This window comes from Dipodomys merriami, unplaced genomic scaffold (genome assembly GCF_024711535.1).
Source record: "Dipodomys merriami isolate MVZ:Mamm:240054 unplaced genomic scaffold, mDipMer1.0.p SCAF_364, whole genome shotgun sequence".
Classification (NCBI taxonomy): domain Eukaryota; kingdom Metazoa; phylum Chordata; class Mammalia; order Rodentia; family Heteromyidae; genus Dipodomys; species Dipodomys merriami.
This window is the reverse complement of record NW_027205204.1, coordinates 737,031-752,788: the sequence shown is the minus strand read 5'-3', so window position 1 is coordinate 752,788 and position 15,758 is coordinate 737,031. Positions and strand designations below refer to the sequence as shown.

The following is a 15,758-nucleotide window of genomic DNA, read 5'->3' as shown; positions in this document are numbered from 1 at the left end:
CCATTCCATTTCCTAACAAATGGGGAAATGTCATTCTTTCTGATGGAGGCATAGAATTCCATTGTGTATATATACCACATTTTCTTGATCCATTCATCTACTGAGGGGCATCTGGGTTGGTTCCATATCTTAGCTATGGTAAATAATGCTGCAATAAACATAGTTGTGCTGGTAGCTTTAGTGTGGTCTTGTTTGTAAACATTTGGGTAAATGCCCAAAAGTGGGATTGCTGGATCATAGGGGAGATCTATGTGAAGTCTTTTGAGGAACCTCCATACTGCTTTCCAAAGTGGTTGAACAAGTTTACATTCCCACCAACAATGAAGTAAGGTTCCTTTCTGTCCACATCCCCTCCAGCATCTGTTGTTATTAGAGTTCTTGATTTTTGCTGTTCTAACTGGAGTGAGGTGATATCTCAATGTTGTTTTGATTTGCATTTCTTTTATGGCTAGGGATGTTGAACATTTCTTCATGTGTCTATTGGCCATCCTTCTTTCTTCTTCAGAGAAGCTTCTCTTTAAGTCTTTCGCCCACTTATTTATTGGGCAGTTGTTTCTTTGAGGATTTGTTGTTGGGTGGTTTAATTTTTTGAGTTCCAAGTATATTTTAGATATGAGACCTTTGTCCGTTGTATGGCTAGTAAAGATCTTCTCCCAATCGGTGGGCTTTCTATTGATCTTGCCAGCTATGTCATTTGCCCTGCAGAAGCTCTGCAATCTTATGCAATCCCATTTGTCCAACCTTTCTTTGATTTGTTGTGCTTCCGGGTCTCTATTCAGAAAATTTCGACCTGAGCCAAGGAGACCTAGGGTTTCTCCTATTCCATCCTGTAATGTTTTCAGAGTGTCTGCTTTGAGTTCAAGGTCTTTGATCCATTTGGAGTTGATTCTGGTGCAGGGTGATATATAAGGATCTAGCTTTAGTTTTCTACATGTAGTTAACCAATTTTGCCAGCACCATTTACTGAAGAGGCTGTCTTTCTTCCATTCTATTGTTTTAGCTTCCTTATAGAAGATTAGATGGCTATAGGTCTGTAGGTTCATTTCTGGGTTTTCAATTCTATTCCATTGGTCCTGAGGTCTGTTCTTATGCCAATACCAAGCTGTTTTGATTACTATGGCTTTATAGTAGAGTTTGAAATTTGGTATTGATATTCCTCCAGCAGTGTTCTTTCCGTTGAGGAGCGTTTTTGCTATTCGGGGTCTTTTATTGTTCCATATGAATTTTTGGATTGCCTCCTCTATTTCCTTGAAGAATGAGGGTGGAATTTTGATAGGTATCGCGTTGAATTTGTAGATAGCCTTGGGAAGTATTGCCATTTTCACGATGTTAATCTTGCCAATCCAGGAGCATGGGAGGTTTTGCCATTTTTTAAGTTCTGTGTTGATTTCCTTTTTCAAGATTTTAAAGTTTTCATCATAGAGGTCCTTCACTTCTTTGGTTAAGTTAATTCCTAGGTATTTTATTTTTTGTGGGGCTATTACAAATGGAGTTGCTTTCCTAATTTCAGCCACACTTTTCTCATTGTTGGCATATAGAAAAGCCATTGATTTTTGGGGGTTAATTTTATAACCTGCTACTTTGCCAAAGTTTTGAATCAGCTTGAGTAATTTGGGAGTGGAGTCTATGGGATTCTTTAAATACAAGATCATGTCATCTGCAAAGAGGGAAAGTTTTATTTCTTCTTTCCCTATTTGGATCCCCTTTATGTCTGCATCTTGCCTTATTGCTGTAGCTAGGCATTCTAATACTAGATTGAAGAGAAGTGGAGAGAGTGGGCATCCTTGTCTTGTTCCTGAGTTAAGAGGAAATGGCTTTAGTTTTTCACCATTGAGTATAATGCTGGCTGTAGGTTTGTCATATACAGCCTTTATTGTATTGAGGAATGTTCCATGGATTCCTAATTTTTCCAGAACCTTCATCATAAAGGGGTGTTGGATCTTGTCAAATGCTTTTTCTGCATCTATTGAGATAACCATGTGGTTCTTATTCTTGCTCCTGTTGATGTGATGAATAATATTAATTGATTTGCGTATATTGAACCAGCTTTGCATCCCTGAAATGAATCCTGTTTGATCATGGTGTATGATTTTTTGGATGAATTGTTGAAGTCGATTGGCCAAAATTTTGTTGAGAAGTTTTGCATCAATGTTCATCAAAGAAATGGGTCTATAGTTTTCTTTCTTTGATGAGTCCCTGCCTGGTTTTGGGATGAGGGTTATGATGGCTTCATAGAATGTGTTTGGTAGTGAGCTTTCTCTTTCAATTTCATTGAAGAGTTGGAGGAGTATTGGTGTGAACTCTGCTTTGAAGGCCTTGTAAAATTCCGCTGTAAAACCATCTGGTCCTGGACTTTTCTTAGCTGGGAGGTCTCTTATTGCTGTTTCTATTTCAATGCTTGATATGGGCCTGTTAAGCTGGTTTAACTCATCTTGGTTTAGTTTTGGCATGTCAATATTTGCTAGGAAAAGGTCCATTTCTGTCAAGTTCTCAAACTTATTAGCATAAAGTTTTGAGAAGTATTCCCTTATAATGTTCTGAATCTTGGTTGTTTCCGTGGTGATGTTTCCATTCTCATCTCTGAGTTTATTAATTTGGGTGTGCTCTCTCCTTTTTCTGATAAGGTTTGCTAAGGGTCTGTCAATTTTGTTAAGTTTTTCGAAGAACCAACTCTTTGTTTTGTTGATTCTTTCTATAGTTTTTTTGGATTCTAATTCATTTAATTCTGATTTAATTTTGATTATTTCTTTCCGTCTACTGGATTGGGGTTTATCTTGCTGCTCTTTTTCAAGGAGGTTTAGATGTGTCATTAAATTGTTAGTTTCCGATCTCTCCAATTTGTTGATGTAGGAGCTCAGAGCTATAAACTTGCCTCTGAGTACTGCCTTTGCTGTGTCCCAGAGGAGCTGGTAATTTGTGTGTTCATTTTTGTTGAATAGCATGAACATTTGAATTTCCTTTCTAATCTCTTCCATGACCCACTCATGATTCAGCAGTGTGTTGTTCAGCCTCCATGTGATACCGGACATTCTTTGGTGGCTTTTGGTGTTGAGTTCTAATTTTATTCCCTTGTGGTCAGAGAGAATGCAAGGTATAACTTCAATGTTTCTGAATTTAGACAAGTTTGCTTTGTGGCCTAAAATGTGGTCTATTTTAGAAAACGTTCCATGTGCTGCTGAGAAGAACGTGTATTCTGATGCTGCTGGGTGAAATGTTCGGTAAATGTCTGTTAAGTCTAGTTGATCTATGCAGCTGTTTAGATCTGCGGTTTCTCTGTTGAGTTTTTGCCGAGTTGATCTATCTAGTGGGGAGAGTGGTGTGTTAAAATCCCCAACGATTAATGTGTTTGGATCTATCTGGGATTTGAGGGAAAGTAGTGTTTCTTTGATAAATTTGGGTGCTCCATTGTTTGGCGAATAGATATTTAGAATTGTAATATCCTCCTGAAGGAGAGATCCTTTAATTAGTATGTAGCGACCTTCTTTATCTCTTCTCACGAATTTTAATTTGAAGTCTATTTTATCTGATATTAGGATTGCAACTCCCGCCTGTTTATGAGGGCCGTTTGCTTGGTAGATTTTGTTCCAGCCTTTAACCTTGAAAATATGTTTGTTTTTACGGGCAAGATGTGACTCCTGCAGGCAGCAGATAGAAGGGTCTTGTTTTTTAATCCAACTAGACAGTCTATGTCGCTTAATTGGAGAGTTCAGTCCATTAACGTTAAGAGATAGGACTGAGAGGTATTTGGGAGTTCCTGCCATGTTATCCACCTTCTTGGGGGCTGTGAAAACTGGGTTCTTCCTAAGGTTCTTGGATTCTCAGTTTGTGTGCTGTTTCTTGGCCTTTGTTGCGTTCTTGTTGGTTTTCTATGTGTAGGACATCTTTAAGAATCTTTTGCAGGGCTGGTTTGGTGGAGATGTATTGTTTCAATTTTTCTTTGCTATGGAAGGTTTTTATTTGGCCTTCAGTTATGAAGGAGAGTTTAGCTGGGTACAGTATTCTTGGTTGATAGTTGTTTGTTTTTAGGGCATGGCATACGTCATTCCAGGCTCTTCTTGCTTTGATTGTCTCTGCTGAGAAATCTGAGGTAATTCTAATTGGTTTCCCTTTATAGGTGATTAATCTTTTCTCCTTGACAGCTTTAAGGATCTTTTCCTTGGTCTGGGTTGATCCTGTGTGGATTATAATGTGACGGTGGGATGTCCTATTCTGGTCTGGTCTATTTGGGGTTCTAAAAGCTTCTTGTATCTGAATAGGCCTATCTTTTTGTATGTTTGGGAAGTTCTCTGCAAGGATCCTGTTAAACAAATTTCCTAGACCATTAACTTCTGTTTCTAGGTGCTCCTCTACACCCATTATCCTTAAATTGGGCCTTCTGATGGTGTCCTCCAGGTGTTGGATAGACCTATCATATTTCTTGGACTTGTCTTGGATGGTTGTATGTTCTTTCTCTATAATATCTAGGCTGTCTTCAATCCCTGAGATTCGATCTTCTGCATGGTCTAACCTGCTGTCAAGACTCTCTACTTTGTTTTTTATCTCTTTTCCTTCTAATTGGTCAGCTTTGATGGCTTCAAGTTCTTTGTTGAAGCTCTGTTTTAGGTCTTGTATGAATTTCTTTACTTCCTTAATTTGGTGTTCAGTGTTTGTTCTCAAATCACTTAGTTGATTGGTTATGGTTTCTTTGGACTCCCATTCCTTCTGTTGGGTTCCATTCAACATTCCCTTTGTGGTCTCCCTGACTTCCTTCAGCTCTTTGTTAATGGATTCCATGAATGTCTTTAGTGATCTTTGTGTATTCTCTACCTGGTCTCTTAATTCGTGAATTACTCTTTGATTAGTTTCCTCCCTTCTGTGGGATTCCTGCAGTTCTCTTTGAGTGTTCTCTGCCTGCTCACGCCATTCCTCCCTTTCTCTTTGAGTATTCTCAAGTTGTTCATGCAAATCCTGTATCAGTTTTTGAGAAGCTTCCTCACGCTTATGATATTCCTGTATAAACTTCTGGGATGCCTCCTCTCTCTCCCTATCACGCTCATACAGAGTCCTTTGTACATTGTCAAACTTCTCATTTATCATGTTTGCTATTAGTGTTTGTAGAGCTATTTGGGAACTCTCCTCTGGGTTATTCTTTATCTGTTCTAATCCCTGATTATCAAGGTTGGGAATTGAGATACCCGAATTTGCCATTTTTCTTGTGTTTTTCCTGCTTACTCGGCCCATTTGAGATAAAGATTGCACCAGTTTTGTGCTAGAACACTATCTTAAGGCAACCATCAACCAAAGTTTGCATTTGTACAGTCAATAGTCTACAGATACAATCTAGTTCAACAGATACATCTATTCAACATCAAACGACTATATGATAAAGGACTTCGAACCGCAGAAAAGAATTTGGAAAACCAGAAATTATTAGGATTAGTGAGAGATGTGGGTAAAAAATAGGAATGGATTGGTGTGGGGAGGCACAAGGAGAGTTAACTATGTCCTACTCACAGTGCAGGAAATGGGTTGGGTAGGATGCAAGTAGAGAGAGAGAGAAAAAGAAGAGACGGAAAGGGGAATAAAGAGAGACCAGAAAAAGAATAGAAACGTAAAAATTAATGTTATTATAGAGGTTAAAAGACCGTCTATTTAGAGAGGAATGTGAATATGTTCAGAGAAGGGGAGGGACATTGAGGAGATGTGAAACGCTTTAAGGGAGAAGAAAAGATCAGAAGTTCAGTAGAGCTAGATAAAAAACAAAAAGATAATTAAGAAAGAAGGAAAAAGAGAAAGAAGACAAGAAAAGAAAGGAAAACTCTCATTCACGTAATTCTGAAATAAAAATTATAAGATGAGAAAAAAAAAGTTACTGGAAAACAATTATTTTTTCAGAAGAGGCAAAAATTAAAGATTGATAAAAGTTTTAGAAGGGAAAAAAATTTATATACATATATATATATATATATATATATATATATATAAGGTAACAAAAAACAAAAAACAAGCAAAAAAAAGAAAAGAAGAAGAAGAAAAAAAGAGAAAAAAAAAAAAAAGAAAAAAAAAAAGAAGAAGAAAAAAAAAAAAGTCTTTTGATTTTTTTTTTTTTTGGGGGGGGGGAGGAGTGGGAAGAATCCTGTATCTCCCTTTTGTCTGCAACCAGTCTCTTGGAGTCTCTGGTCAGCTTGAGGTCCTGTGGCTTGATTGGTTTCTTAAGTCGGTTGGTTGGAAGAGGCAGAAAAATGCTCTGCTTTACCCAAGATTTTGAGATCCCCCTCCCAGGTTAGTTTTCTGGGAGGGTGGTCTGCTTTGAGAGTCACAAAAGAGGGGGATGTGGTGATGAGGCTAGGTTCTGGGTGGAGTTGAGGCCTTTCAGCAAACAGTAGCTTTTCCCTGGGGCTATTTTGTGATAACTCACAGCGCCCAGCCTGGAGCCATTCTCAGGGTTTCTGTTTTTCAATTGATTGTGGTGGCTGCTAGAGGGAGGGGCAGCCTCTGGCTCTGGTTACCCAGTGAGGCTAGGCTGGCGCCTGTGCTGGGTGACTTTTCCCTGGATGGAGCTGAGTCTGGCAGGTCACTTCGGCGTTAAGTTCTTGTGACCTGCTAAATGACTCATTTTATTCCAAGGCCTGAGCTGGAGCTAGCAGCAACTCCGAGCTTTGTCGGTATCCAAGATGGAGATCACCGGTGCTGGGGGGGGAGGGGTGGCCTTCCTTCCTCTGCTCCCTGAGGAGTGAGGATGTCGGGCTTGTACTCACGCCGAGTCTTGGGTCCTGGGTCGTCTCTGGTGCCGAGTCTTGGATCCTGGGTCGTCTCTGGTCTGCAAGCTGCAGGGTGAAGATGTCCGCTCTTTGTTGGTTCTTGCTGGTGTTGAGTAGAATCCGCTCGCCCGCTGCGTCTGGCTCCTTCGTCCCGGACTCTCTGTGTGAGCGCTCAGGTATGGCCCCCGGCTGTGGTCTCTGCCGCTTGCGACCCTGTCGCTGCCGCCGCCGCCGTGGCGGCTGCTGGCGACCACTTGCCTTGGCTTCCCCTCTCTTGTCTAATTCTCTGTCCTGTGATGGCACACTTGGTGTGATTCTCTGGCTTAGGACTGTTCACTGGAACTCTAAAGCTGCTTTCTATGCGAGAGCTTGTTTAGATTCCAGCTTCTCCTCCGCCATCTTCCCGGAACTCAGCATGAAAAATTTTAATATGCCTGTGGTCCTAAAACCAATACCTTACTGATATTGTGTGACAAATACAACTTCCTATATGTACAGAAATTTTCCTTGTATATTTCTAATACATATTTTTATTGTAAATGTCCTGTGCACAGGGTTTACAGTTACATAAATAAGGTAATGAGTACATTTCTTACTGAGCATTTTTATCCTCTCCTTGTTTATTCCCATACCGTCCCTTCCTTCCACCCCCCCCAACCCTTCTCTACACCCCCCCCCGCATCTGATAGAGTGTCTTGTACATCTCATTGTTACAATGGGTCAACCTGTATCCATTCCTTGTATCTTAAATGAAGAATTGCTGGCTTGATTTATGCTGATTCTACTTGTATAGATACACCTAAAATCACTCGCCAAGTCCAAGAGCACATAAATAATATGCACATCACTTTTTTTCATTTTGTTATAATTGTGTTCTACACATTTATTGACAGGTTACAAATTATTCTCAAATTTTAATGCATTAAAATACTTTCTTTTTTTCTTATTTTCTTAGCTAGGAAATCAGCAAGACCTCAGTAAGTATTCCTCACATAAGACTTTTCAAATGGGTTGGTGAAATGTTGAGCTGAGCTCCCATCTTTTCAGAACTCACACTTCTGCTTAGGAATTGATGCTGGCTGTTGGAAAAGAGCTCAAGGAAGAATGTCATTTAAAGCCTTATAACTTTATTCTGTACCGGGGTATTTTCTTGCTACTTTGTTTATTGAGCGTGTTTACAAGAACAACATTCCCTGGGGAGCAGGGAGATGCCATATGAGGTTTTCTTACTGAGATTTCTGAGTGAGTTGCTATCACTTGTACTGCATTTTGCAAATCGAATCTGTCAAAACCATTTTAAGAGATATTTGGTTTTAAAAGATATTTGGTTCCAAGCATTCTGTCTAAGGCATATTCAACAACTAGTGAAACTTGTGTTGTCTGTAGCTATGTGTCCTTCTCTATGTGTGCATGTATACATGTGTATAAGTATGTGTGTATTTTTGTGTATAGTAACATGCATGTCTACATATAGACGGGCATATACACCCATATATTCATATACAAATAAATATACATATATAAATATATGTGCATATATATATATATATATATCAGTTGTTCAGTGATTCAATCTATAGTTCCCAGCATATTGCCACTCTCACAATGTGTACATGATAAACTGCTCTGAGGGTATTTGTTGTATGATAGACATCTTTTGTACTCACTTCCCCCATTAACCTTGTTTTTCATCCCTGAATACCTTCGGTCTACTTTGCATAGGTTAGCATTGTTTTCATTATATGTATTCACTGATAATAGAAGAAAAATTGGTTTGTAAAAGAAAGAGAACTTTTAGGTCAGAGGTTAAAAGTATCCTAACGTCTCAATGATTCTTATGAGATAAAATTTGTAATAGTAGTAAAAGTGAAAAGGAATTCCTAGATCTGTTGTTTTGCCATTTAGAATAGGAAAGAATAACATCACGTCACTATTATAACTCTTAAAGAATGCAAGGGTAACTGATGGTCGCTATCATTTTTCCACAACACCAGTGGATTCTGAAGGATAATAGTAGACCAGCAGAAATTCTAAGTACCATACATGGAGCATGAAAGATAAAGAGAGGAAATGAGAGAGTGAAAGAGAAAGAGAAATATCACAATACTGAAAGTGCATAACAGATAAACAAGAGCTGTACGAGAATATTCATACTGCTATCTTTAGACTCTACATGTACATTTGGAGGTATTTGATGTATGTTAACCCATTAACATGAAATATAAAGTTATTTTGATAAAAATAAAAATGATTCAGGAGAAATTATAAATGCAAAAACAATCTTCACAGAAGCAAATTCTCAGAAATATTTCATCACTTTGAAAAGGATAAAGTGGATGAAGTTAGTAGTATGACAATTCACAAAGACATAAAAAGATATTAATATATTTCATTATATATCCCAAAGAAGAAAGCAATTATTGTTTAGATGATTTTTTAAAACACAGTCTCTCAGGTGTTGGGAAGGTGGCTCAGTGGTAGAGTGCCTGCCTTGCATGCACTGGGTTTGATTCCTCAGCATGACATAAGCCGAAAAAGATGGAAGTGTGTTGTGGCTCAAGTGTTAGCGCTAGCTTGGAGCTGAGGGAGAGCACCTAGGACCCAGAGTTCAAGCCCCATGACCACAAAAATCAAAATATAAAACAAAACAAAACACAGTCTCTCACGTTTGTGGCTTCAACTCTGTAATACCACTGCTTCAGCCTAGGGCTAAGGTTTTAGGTGTGTATATTTATCAACACTCCTGATTCAGACTCTACTTAATCATTTTTTTTAAATAAATATTTTGTTCTTAATTTTCCTCTTTGTAAATTCACATGCCCTATAAAAAATGGTTCGGCCATCCCAGTAACCTTCTCAATGTACCTCCTAATAACGACTTTCAAAAAGTTGTATTATATTACAAGGAAAACAATGCTACAAATAAGGAAAACCAATAAAAATATTAATGATTAAAATAAAAACTAAAATAATTAATCAGTGTTTTCAGTATTTGAAGGGTATTACCTATTAGATTTTACAATTTTCTCATATCCCTGTACATTTAAAATGGGCTAAGGTTATGATATTCAACAAGAGGTTTTTAGGTTATGAGTAATCTTTAAAGTTACCCACTAAGATTACTCTTTATGGCTCATCTAATCATTTGTATATGTCTTATATCATCATTTGTTCCTCGCTAACATATAAAATAAGGAAGCCAGGGGCTGGGAAGGTAGTTCAGTGGTAGAGAGCTTGCCTTGCATGCTTGAGGCCCTGGGTTCAATTCCTCAGCACCACATAAGCAAAAAGAAAAAAGCCGGAAGTGGCGCTGTGGCTCAAGTGGTAGAATGCTAGCCTTGAGCTGAAGAGCTGAGGGAGAGCGCCCAGGCCCATAGTTCAGGCCCCACGACCGGACCCAAAAAAATTAAAAAACATAAAATAAAATAAGGAAGCCCTATAGTTTTAACAGAAACAGTGTAGTTAACAAAGTCTTAACTCTTTATTCTGCTCCTTTACATAAAGACTTGGCAACTTCTGATTAGTAATGTTCCTATAAACTCTTAAATATACATACATAGTAGCATATGTCTGTTCTGTTACCATAAATCTTAAATATTTTATCGAAAAGTTTTATTACCTGCCAAACAGTCCTTGTTTTAGCATATATAAGCAAATTCCCAAAATTAAATATATTTAAACCATTAAAACTTTTAACAAAACTTAACACTTGCTGCAGTGTTCATTATGACAGGTGCCTTGTATAGAATAATTTAATTCCTCCTCCTACACATCTCTTGAACAACAAATATCTGGAATTATTTTGTTTTTGACATGTCAATCTTGATTTTAGTCTTAAATGTGTGCTTATTTAAGAAGTACATGGTTCTAAAATTTCATGAAAATTCTTTTAAACTTACTTTTTGTTGAATTGTCTAGTTTAAGAAAATCAATTACATTTTTTATATAAAACATGTTCTATGTTCCATTCAGCATCACTTACTCTAACATTGGAACTATACAGAGAAGATTTGAATGACCCCTGTGCAAGGATTGCAGGCAAATTCCTGTACCATTACCTACTTTCACAACAACAGATGCTGGAGGGGATGTTGCCACAAGTTAACTGTACTGCACTCTTGGTGGGAGTGTCAACTTGTTCATCCACTTTGGAAAGTAGTATGGAGGTTCCTCAAAAGACTTCACATAGAACTCCCCTATGACACAGCAATCCCACTTTTGAGCATTTACCCAAAAGATCACAAACAAGACGGTACTAAAACTGCCATCACAATTATATTTATTGCAGCATTGTTTAAGATAGCTAAGATATAGGACCAACCCCAATGCCCTTCATCAGATAAATAGATCAAGAACATGTGCTATTTATACCAATGAAATTCTATGCCTCCATGAGAAAGTATGGCATGACCCAATTTGTTAGAAAATGGAAAGACTTGGAAAAAAATTATTAAGTGATGTAAGCCAAGTCCAAAGAAACATAGGTCACACGGTTTCCCTAATTTTTAATAACTAATATAACTGGGATAAGCAGAAAAGGTCAAAATCTATGCACATATGACCAGATAAGATGTTGTTAAGGGAAATGAACCCCCAAATAGGAACACAACTGTTTTTTTTTCTTTCTTGCTATTGTTCTAACGTACTTATAACAGGCTATGTGATTTTTTTTGTTTCTTTATATGTTCCTCCCCCATGCTATAACCCCTGTTTTCACTGTATTTGAATTTGGTGTGCCCACCTCTTGTATATACGCTCCTGTAATTTGGGGGAGGGGAAGGAAAAAAGCAAAATGCTGAAATAGGGATTCAGGTTGACCCATTGTAACAAAGAGATGCACAAGACACTATGTTGAAAACTGAACTTTACAAAAATTTAGGCAGGGGAAGTGGGGAGGGGCGTGTACTTGTAGAGGTGGGAGGGAAAGGACGGTAGAGGGAAAATAAAGGAGGAGGTAACAAAGCTTGTTAGGAAATGTACTCATTACTTGCTCATGTAAATGTGACCTCTCTGTACAGTATTTTTAAAATAAAAAACATATGAAAATGTTCTGAGATGAAAGAGTTTATTTCCTTTATTTTACTCATATAATATGTTTAACAAAGAAATTAATGCGAAACACTGATATGAAGGTATTTTGAATGAATGTGTGTGTGTGCACGTGCACGTGTTCTCATGCACTTGCATGTATGTTGGTGTGCTCACAGTTTGAAAAAAGGGCGTCAAAGTCTTGCTAGGCCTGCTCTCTAGATTGGTGAGCTACTATATGAGCTACATCTCCATTCCTGGCCCTTTGCTAACATTAAAATTTTTGAAAAATTATCTCATGAATTTATTTTGTCCTGATTGGCTTGCACTGTTATCCACATATCTCTGGCTCCTGAGTAAATATGCCAAGTAGTTAGGATTACAGGTGTGACCAACCAGCACAAGGCTTTCAGAATAATTTTAAAAGTGGAAGAAAGTTTACTTCACGGGGGCTTGTTTTATCATCTCCTACTTATAAAGCACTTTGGAGTGATTATTTGTGATTTTTTTTTGTTTTTTAGATTCTTAAGAAAGTAAGTGATGATATTTAAAATGGAACCTGGAAAAATGGGACAGAATATATTTGTCTCTCTTATAAGCTCAGCTCTGTGCATGATAACCCAATATCACCAACACAGTCTGTGTTGAAGACAAAAGGTAACAGAAAATAATCACCATGGCCAATAATTGTTATGGTATTATTTCTTGGACAATATGAACCTTGAATAGAGAGTGTAAGAGAATGGAGAGATTTTACCTACCTTTTGTGTATTGCTGAAAGACTTTTGGAAACTTTGACTCATTTCCTTCCTCACAGTGTGTGCTTGGACCATGCACTTATTGACTTTAATTACAATTTTTCCCAACACTAAAATGGCAATAACATTAGCATTATAGAAAATGTTATCTTAAGAATTAAGGAAAATAAAACTTGTGAAATACTTAACATAAACTTCCATGAATGAGTTTTGAGTTTAGTCAGCAGTTTTTTTAAAATACTAAAAAGAATGCGAAAAGTATTACAGAAATCATTCCATATAGTGAGCAAACAGAAGTAATGTTATCTATTGACCATGCTCTTCTTCCAAGGAAGCCAGGTGGATTATTTCTCATGCTGTAAATCAAACTTGTTATCTTATGTCTTGATAGTGTAAAAATATCAGGACAAAATAATGAAGGAATGTTGTAGACTGAGGTGAAGTCCATATGAAAATGTGCAAAACTGATAAAACATAAAAGTATCTGAGCATTATATTGTGTTTTACATCATTTAAGTTACATTGCAAAGTTAAGAAAGACCTACAAGAATGGATTCTCTTTTTGATGTCCTATCATAGGTCCTTGGATGAACTCTTTCCTCATTCTTGTAAAGACATCATCAGATGAGGGGAACTATATTATTTTTTGTTTGCTTCTGTACATTTATTCTTCATTTGAAATCTGAACTACTTGAGACTGAAAGAAAACAAGGAAATTAGACACGCAGTCTTTGGAAAGAACAATCAATGTGAAATAAATAAAATGCATACAACCTTGTAAAAGGTCTGACTAAAGTGAGTTATATAGTCTCAAGCATAAACAGAAAATGATTAAGAAATATCATGTTATTTAAAATGGAAAATGTTAGGAGTTGCTTAATATTGTTCCTTTCTAATACCTTGAATTAATTATTGATTTTGTATAGAAAGATTAAAGATGAGATTAAAAAGAAACTTGATTAAAAGTGGACAAAAGTTCTGAATAGACATGCTCTCCTTAAACCCTGAAAAATTCCAGTGGGTTTACAAAGTTCCTTAATACCACTTCTATGCTGGTTTAATTCTTTTTGAGCAGAAGTCATTAGAGAAATGTAACTCAAACTTACTATGATACTACTTCATAATTATTGTAACTTTTATCAAAAAAATCAAAGGAATCCGGTGTGGTGGTAAAGGCTTTTAATTCCAAGCATATAGGAGGTTGGATTTAAGTCTAAGGCCAGTCTGGAGTACTGAAGATAATAAAAACCTGCCCTTTTTTACTTTTTAATAAAGGTAATAATGCTGAGAGTGTGGAGAAAAGGAAATTTTCTACACATTTCAACAAAATGCAGGTTAGTATTCTCCTTGTAGAAAGTAATATGCAGCTTTCTAAAGAACTCCAAAGTTGAAATATCATCTGCCCCACCAATCATGTGATTATTTCTCTATGAGTAACTCAAATATATCTGCAGTACATTGTACTCATCATTCACAACAACAGCCAAGATATAAATCGAATTTCAGTGTTCAACTACAGACTAATAAAGCCATGCAAAAATATCTTTTTCTGTTTCATCCTTAGAATATCAAGAGACTTCTCCCATTAACCACAACTTACAATGACCTGAAAGATGTATTCTAAATGAAGAAAAATATTGTCTTCTGATCTTTGTAAACACATACACACACACACAGAACACACACAAACACACACACACACACACACACACCAACATCAAACATTAAGAGAGAAATTTTTAAAAAGTAAAGCAAGGTGGAATTGCTGGGGCATTTAGGTCACAATGTAGAAGATAGTAGATATACAAGATGAACCGGTATAGAGTTGTAATGTACAATCATGAGGATACAGGGGACAACACTGGCCTTACATGGTTTCCCTTATTTGCAATATCTAGTATATGTCTGAGTCAAGCAGGAAAGGTCAGATAAGGTGATGTTAGGGAAATGGACCCTAAGATATGTATTCAATTTTTTTTCTTTCATGCGATTGTTTCTAACACATTTATAAGACTATTTATTTGTTGCTTTGTATGTCCCTCCCCCACAGTATAACCCCTGCTTTCACTGTATTTGATGTCTGTATAATTTTTGGAGGGGAAGGGGAAAAACAAATCGTTTAAATAGGGAAACAGTTGGACCCATTGCAACAATGAAATGTACAAGTCGTTATCTCGAAAACGAACTTTACAACTTTGGTGGGGGGAAAAGGGGGAGGTTTGGATGGGGGGGGAGGATCAGAAGGGATTGGAAGGAGAAACAAAGGAGGAAGCTACAATGCTTGATAAGAAATGTACTCATTATCTTGTCCATGTAATTGTAACCCCTATGTACAGTATTTTGACAATAAAAAAACTAGAATGAAGCTTTGTAAGTAGGAGTTGTTCTTCTGAGTAGGGGTTGCTCTTTTTGTTGTGCTTCCTTCAGTAATGGATAAGATGAACATAATTCTTTAAATATACCTGCTTGTTTGCAGAAATAATAACAAACACTATACCAATAATGTTGCATGCTCAATATAGAACAAAATGTCAAATTAAAATACATGATATTATCCTTGGTGTAAACTAATTATTGCAAATAAAGGAAACCATGGGACCTATGTTTCTTTGTCCAGTTTACTTCATTAATATGATTTTTTCCAAGGGGAGTACTATGTGAAGTCTTTTAAGATCTTCCATTTCCTTAAAAATGAGATGATACCTTTGTTTCTGATGAAAACATAGTATTGCATGTACGTATATCTCTCTGTTGTGTGTGTGTGTGTGTGTGTGTGTGTGTGTGTGTGTGTGTTTCACTTTCTTGATCCATTCATTTACTGAGAGGCATCTGTGTTGATTCCATATCTTAAGTAGGGTAAATACTACTGTGATAAAACATAATTGGGCTGGTAGCTTTAGTGTGGCCTTGTTTGTGGTCACTAGGGTAAATGCCCAGAAGTGGGATTACTGGGTAATAGGGGAACATTATTGTGTACATCAAGGATAATATTAATAGTTGAGCAGAATAGCTCAATAGCTATGTACATATGACTCTATAAGGTGATTTAAAGTTAAATCAACACTTGTTGATTTAACTTTTTGTTGTTCTTAATATACTACGTGATTTGTTTTTATCCTTTTGTGTTTTCCACACCTATAGTTTATCGCCTGAAGATACTGTATTTTAATCTGATGCCCGGGTATTGTAAATATGTTGATCTGAACTTGGAAATGGAAGGAGAAAAAACAAA

The 15,758-nt window shown here is 36.9% G+C and overlaps 1 non-coding gene across 1 annotated transcript; it reads left to right on the top strand.

Moving 5' to 3' along the window:
• The first annotated feature begins 10,699 nt into the window (after nucleotides 1-10,699).
• On the top strand, nucleotides 10,700-10,806 carry LOC138804436 (U6 spliceosomal RNA). The gene has a single exon (XR_011365264.1). It is a non-coding gene; the product is annotated as a U6 spliceosomal RNA (small nuclear RNA).
• The last annotated feature ends 4,952 nt before the right edge of the window (nucleotides 10,807-15,758 follow it).